This window comes from Palaemon carinicauda, chromosome 11, assembly GCF_036898095.1.
Source record: "Palaemon carinicauda isolate YSFRI2023 chromosome 11, ASM3689809v2, whole genome shotgun sequence".
NCBI lineage: Eukaryota > Metazoa > Arthropoda > Malacostraca > Decapoda > Palaemonidae > Palaemon > Palaemon carinicauda.
In genome coordinates this window covers 26,661,875-26,669,374 of record NC_090735.1, presented here as the reverse complement: position 1 = coordinate 26,669,374, position 7,500 = coordinate 26,661,875, and positions in this window count along the sequence as shown.

Genomic DNA, 7,500 nt, shown 5'->3' with positions numbered 1-7,500 from the left:
TGTGGGTAGGGGGCCTACAACATCGACGTGAATATGTGCGAAACGACGCTAAGGTTGAGGAAAGGTGCCCACTCCTGAATCCGTGTGTCGATGTACTATGGAAGTTTGGCAAGAAGTACAGGCGCGGACCCAATCCTTAGCATCCTTAGAAATGCTGTGCCAAATGAGCTTTGCCTTCAGCAGCTGTGCAGTAGAACGGCACGAGGGATGTGAAAGGCCGTGGATGAAATCAAACACCTGTTGGCGCATGGGAGCAGGAATCCAAGGTCGCGGTCTACCAGTACTGACTTCACAGAGGAGGGTGGTGTTGGAGTCTTCGAGGGGAAAATCTTCCCAACGGAGGGACGTGCAGGATGTCCTACAAGCTTGATACTCTGGATCCTGTCGTTGGGCTTCAGCCAGGGCGTTGTAATCCAATCCCAGTTGAATGGCAGCCAACGTGTTTCTTGACAGGGCATCGGCAACGGGATTCATTTTCCCAGGGACGTATTGGAGGGTGCAATTGTATTCAGCCACGGCGGAGAGATGTCGGCGTTGACGGGCGGACCAGGCGTCAGACTGTCGAGTGAAGGCGTGCACCAGAGGCATGTGGTCTGTGCGAATGACGAAGGGCGTACCTTCTAAGAAATGGCGAAAGTGACGGACAGCCAAGTGCACCGCAAGCAATTCTCGATCGAAGGTAGAATAACCCGATTCTGCCTTGGACAGTTTTCTGCTGAAGAAGGCCAATGGGCGGAGCGAGCCTTTGACCACCTGCTCGAGTACTGCACCAATAGCGACGTTGCTGGCATCGGTGGAGAGAAGGAGAGGGGCGTGTGGGATAGGAAAAGTGAGAGCCGCAGCAGTTGATAGGGCCTTCTTTGCATTGCAGAAGGCTGCTTCTTGAAGGGGACCCCACTTCAGGTCCTTTGGCTTGCCCTTGAGGGAGGCGTAGAGGGGAGCAAGAGTGGCGGCAATGGCTGGCAGAAAACGGTGATAATAGTTGATCATGCCCAAGAATTCCTTCAGACCTTTGACGGTCGAGGGCGCGGGGAAGTTCTGAATGGCTGCTACCTTCTCAGGGAGGGGATGGACTCCTTCAGGAGTGATACGGTGCCCTAAGAACGACACTTCGTTGGCGCCAAAGGTACACTTGTCGTACCGGACTACAAGGCCGCTTTGTTGCAGGCGGTCGAGCACGATGCGCAGGTGACGGAGGTGTTCCTCTTTTGAGGAGGAGAACACAAGTATGTCGTCCACATAACATACACAGAAAGGGAGGTCCCCTAAGATGCCATCCATGAGACGTTGAAACGTTGCCCCAGCATTACGAAGGCCAAAACAAGAGTAATTGAAGGTGTATGTACCAAACGGAGTGGTGATGGCAGTCTTGGGGATGTCTTCTGGGTTCATAGGCACCTGATAATACCCCTTCAGGAGGTCGAGCGTAGAGAAAACCTTCGCTTTGTGCAGGTAGGAGGTCACGTCGGCAATGTTTGGGAGGGGGTAGTGATCCGGTTCTGTTTGCATGTTCAGGCGCTTGTAATCCCCGCACGGACGGAGGGAGCCGTCTTTCTTCAGAACGATGTGTAAGGGTGACGACCATGGGCTGGAGGCCTTTTGGCAAAGGCCCATTTCCTCCATTTCGGCGAACGTCTGTTTGGTGGCTGCCAATCGTTCCGGTGCCAGACGTCTGAATTTTGCAAAGACTGGGGGTCCCGTCGTCTTGATATGGTGATAAATACCGTGCTTGGCAGGAACCGTGGGCGTTTAGCGAAGTTCTGGACGGAAAACTTCCTGGTACGACGTGAGGAGGTGGGCGTAGGCATCCGTGGGTGCGCTGATGTGGAGAGCGAGGTTAGAGGGGGCTGGTTATAGAGGAGTCGACAAGTACGAGTCTGCGTTGACCAATCGTCGGTGGGCGACATCGACCAGAAGGTGGAAATGAGAGAGGAAAACCGCACCGAGGATTGGCATTGTGACGTCAGAGACGAGAAACTTCCAATTGAATTTACCGTTTCCGAACGATAATGTGAGGTTCTCGTAACCGTAGGTGGGTATTGCAGATCCGTTGGCAGCTACCAAGCGGACGTCGGCAGATGTAGACAGACTACGTCGTGCCTTGAAGAGTTTCCTTGGCAAAAGAGAACGACAAGTACCCGTGTCTACCAAAAATCGCACGCCCATTCCTGCATCCTGTAAAAAAAAAAGATTAGAAACACGGGAGGCCACCGCCACAAGCGATGGCCTACTTACACGTTTTTTGGCCACTGACAATCCTTGGCACATTTCTTCACGGTTGCCCCGAATCTGAAGTGGTAGTAGCAAAACTGCGGCGGATCGGAGGTAGTAAGTGGCTGTAGAAGTCGTTCGTTGGGGCGCGAGCGATTGGTGGGTGGTGGGCGGCTTTGTCACCGCTTCGGCACGTCACGGGGTAGGCGTGTATGTCCTACGGCATTCATGTCAGCTTCAGTTGACGTTGAATAGGCACCCTCGTCGTCAGGGGTGGAGGCGTTGATGGAGGTCTTGAAGTGGCTGTCCATAAGGGCGTCGGCTTTGGTCATCAAGTCCTTTATGGGTAAACTATCGACATCGGGTATGGCAGCGCGTACAGGTTCGGGTAAACGGCGTATCCAAAGGGCACGGAGTAGGTTCACCTCACGAGGAGAGCCGTCTGCGGCAGGTTGAAGGCGAGCGATACTGGTCATTTCCCTGAGGGCAAGCGAAGCCCTTTGGTCCCCCAACGGTTGTTGCGAGAGCTGAAAAAGCTTTGCTATACGGGCGGCTGGCGACGGCGAGTACTGCGGCAGAAGGTATGTTTTGAGGGCGTCATACGCTATTGGGGTGTCTCCTTGTTCACAAAGCCAGTCGGATATTTCTGGGAAGGTGTCCTCGGGTATCCCCGCGAGAACATAATCCGCTTTGGTGGTTGAGCGAGTCACGCCCGATACGAAAGTGGACTTCAGCGCGTTGAAACCAAGCAAACGCTTCTCTGCTGGCGAACGGTGAAAGTTTCAATGGGGCGGCCGCGGCGCCAACTGCTGTAGTAGAGTCCGTCTCCGTCATAGTACCAACGATGGAAGGGCGAGGGAGGTGGGGGTGGAAGGCAGTGGGAGCGAGTCGACTTCCGGGGTCACTAATGTGACGGCGCAGAGTAAGGCTGTGAACTCAAAGGCAGGTTGGAAACGACTGAGTTTTATTATTGTAGAACATCCTCCTTATATACAAAACCTCAAGGCAACAGGACATAACAAGTTCACAAGACAGACAATATTACAGAGGAAAAACCAGACATGAATTTTCATGTTCGTTTTAGTGCGAGGGAAGAGCGAAGATACAAGCATAATATATACAAAAGGAATTATGTAAAATTGTGTGAAACACGGTTGGTACAGTATCCTGGTTGGGTTTACTTGATAATTATTCTCCATGAATGTCAGTGGAGCAGACGACCCACTTTAATTACAATGCATCAGAACCAAAAACCCTCTTCAATTCCAAAGTATTTGAGTAGACAACCCACTTCAATTCCAAAGTATTAGAGCAGACAACCCATTTCGATTCCAAAGTATTGGAGCAGACAACCGACTTCAATTCAAAAGTATTGGAGCAGCCAACCCACTTCAATTTCAAAGTATTAGAGCAGACATCCCACTTCAATTCCAAAGTATTTGAGCAGACAACCACTTCAATTCCAACGTATTAGAGCAGACAACTCACTTCAATTCCAAAGTATTGAAGCAGACAACTCACTTCAATTCCAAAGTATTAGAGCAGACAACCCACTTCAATTCCAAAGTATTAGAGCATATAACCCACTTCAATTCCAAAGTATTGAAGCAGACAACTCACTCCAATTCCAAAGTATTAGAGCAGACATCCCACTTCAATTCCAAAGTATTTGAGCAGGCAACCCACTTCAATTCCAAAGTATTAGAGCATACAACCCACTTCAATTCCAAAGTATTGAAGCAGACAACTCACTTCAATTCGAAAGTATTAGAGCAGACAACCCACTTCAATTACAAAGTATAGGAGCAGACAACCCACTTCAATTCCAAAGTATTAGAGCACACACCCACTTCAATTCTAAAGTATTTGAGCAGACAACCCACTAGAATTCCACAGTATTAGAGCAGACAACCCACTTCAATAGAGATATATGGTGTCCTTTGATTGGCCAGACAGTCCTACATCGGATCCTTCTCCCTGGTTGCGGTTCACTTTCCCTTTGCCTACACATAAAACGAATAGTTTGGTCTATACTTTACAGATTCTCTTCTGTCCTCATACACCTGACAACAGAAATTACCAAACAACTCTCCTTCTCCTAAGGAGTTAACTACTGCATTGTGATTGTTCAGTGGCTATTTTCCTCTTAGTAAGGGTAGAAGAGACTTTAGTTATGGCAAGCAGCTCTTCTAGGAGAGGGACAATCCAAAATCAAACTATTGTTCTCTAGTCTTGGATAGTGCCATAGCCTCTGTACCATGGTCTTCCACTGTCTCAAGTTAGTTCTCTTGCTTGAAGGTACACTCGGGCACACTTCTATCTAATTTCTCTTCTCGTTTTGTTAAAGTGTTTGCAGTTTATGTAGGAATTATTTATTTCAATGTTGTTACTGTTCTTAAAATATTTTTTTCCTTGTTTCCTTTCCTCACTGCGCTATTTTCCCTGTTGGGGCCCCTGGGCTTATAACATCCTGCTTTTCCAACTAGGGTTGTTTCTTAGCAAGTAATAATAATAATAATAATAATAATAATAATAATAATAATAATAATAATAATAATAATAATAATAATAATAATAATAATTCCAAAGTATTGGAGCAGACAACCCATTTCAATTCAAAAGTAGAGCTGAGGCTGTTTTCAAGCCACAGACAAAAACATAATAATTCAGATTTTTGTCACCGCAGAAATTATTATATGACAGTAAGACTGAGAAAAAGATTCCCTGCAAATATCGAAAAGCTTGAATTTTGAAAGATCGTGGACTGAGTGATATACATCTCTCTCTCTCTCTCTCTCTCTCTCTCTCTCTCTCTCTCTCTCTCTCTCTCTCTCTCTCTCTCTCTCTCTCTCTCTCATGGTGACTTTTATTAAGTTATACTAATCAGAACTACTGCTCTGGAATCCATTTATCTATGAAGTCTTGATTCATTATGTAATGTTCTTCATACCATTTGTTACAAACCCTCCTAGGAAAATTTTTCTTGGTGAATACTTATCCTGCAAATGTTTCTCATCCATTATCGTAATTCTTGTTTTATTCTCTTACTGCAATTCATTCAGCTCTACAGTCACGTATAATTTCCTATCCTAGTATCTATCAAAGGTTTTTTTTTTTTTTTTTTTTTTTTTTTTTTTTTTTTTTTTTTTTTTTTTTTTTTTTACAAATTCCTTTGAATCTGTTCATATTTAACTGATCTTCACCTCGTTTCGGAAATGAAATAAGTGAATTGATAAAACTAGGGATACACTTATTAGCTAGGTGTTTTACATCGTGATAAAATGCCAAATTGATGTATTGAATGAGCCGTTATTAAAATTATTCAAATTAGTATCATTATTAAAATTATTATCATTACTATTGAAATCATCATTATTATTAGAATCATTAAAATTATCATTATTTTATGAATGTAATAGCTTCTTTTGTAGTCAGAACAAAAAGTAAATAGGCGATTGGAAGACAATATTCCACTACTATGGAATCCAATTACAAAAACAAACAATCAAAATCTCGGTTGTCACGCCTCAATTATATTCGGTGGAACTCTTATTCAACGTTTTTTTTAACTTATATCTTGATGACTTTTTACCTCCGCCAACGAAATTGGAAGGAGGTTATGTTTTCGGCCCTGTTTGTGTGTGTGTGTGTTTGTGAACAGCTTCCTGGCCACAATTGTAATCATTGAGTAATGAAACTTGCAAAGATTAACTGTTATGTAAAAAGCTGGAAATTATTAAATTTTTGAAGGTCAAGGTCAAAAGTCAAGGTCACGGTCAAGCAGAATGTCCAATTCACGTAATCAGTCATAAGTTTGGACACCGTTGTCACAGAGACTTCAAGCTTGATTCATATTATTGTGTATGAAAATCCACGCCAATTAATGCATGCTAAGGTCAAAGGTCAGAGTCAAGGCCGAGCAAAAGGTCGAGAAATAAGCTGCAGCAGCGGTGGAGGTCTGCGCTCAACTGAGTGCCCCTCTGGTTATTTATTTATTCCAATTTTAAACGAATGCATCATCATTCACTGTGAATTATTAAACAAGAATTTTTTAATTTTTTTTCTTTCTTATGAAAGTTCAACTTCTTACATATATTCTGATGAATCATGATGACATCTAATACATTCTTTGGATGTTTAATCGAAAGGAATATTTATAAAAACAAATATGCCTCTGAAGATAGAAATATATTTTATCTTTTTTTAATAAAAACAAAATAGTTTAATGCAAATTATTGGACTAGCAGAGAACAACTCTATATAAAAAAAATCATTATTTAAATAATCACTCCCCAACCGAAATTAGTTCACCAGAATTTTGACTGGGGAGAGTTGGAAGACCCAGAACTACATGGCTGAGGACTAAGAAGGGTCAAGTAGGTGATGTTGAATTTGAGAAGCATTGATTTAAAGGGTTAAGATGGAGACGACTGGCGAAATCTAACCGAGGCCCTTTGCGTAAATTAACATAAAAGGAGGAGATGATGATGATGATGATGATGTGGAATAAGAGCTGGTGTATGGAAGTAGTATTGATTTAAAAGCTCAAGATACTGTAAAGACAACTAGCGAAATGTAACCGAGGCCCTTTGCGTCAATTGATAAAGGATGAAATTGTGATGATGATGATGATGATGATGATATCGTGAAGTAGGAGATGGTGAATGGGAGTAGTATTGATTTAAAAGCTCAAGATACTGTAAAGACAACTGGCGAAATGTAACCGAGGCCCTTTGCGTAAATTGACAAAGGATGAAATTATGATGATGATGATGATATCGTGAAGTAGGAGATGGTGAATGGGAGTAGTATTGATTTAAAAGCTTAAGATAGAGACCGAGGCCGTTTGCGTCCATTGACTAAGGAGGAAATTATGATGAAGATGATGACATAAAAAATGTGATCGATGCTATTATTAAAAAGAGACTTACGCTCTAAACTCAATTTTAATACGGCTTCTGTGACATAATAAAGCCATTCTAGATAGAAAACAACACCAAAGACTTTGATGAAAACGTAACCTTCCCTATTGTATTGTTGTGTCTGTGTAGCCTTGAGCTAAGGATTTGCAGCGTCCCAAAGCGTAAACACATCTGTCATTTTAATCCATTACGTAAGGTACTTTGTTTCGTAATATCCATGTATCTTATGTAAACGTTTTTCCACTAAATAGTGATTGTTATACCTTTTAGGGATTTATTTCTAAAAGTTTTTTTTATATACTAAGAAAATCTATTGGAGTATATATAACTAAATTCAAGTAGTTCAAACTTGAAGCAAATGATTTCA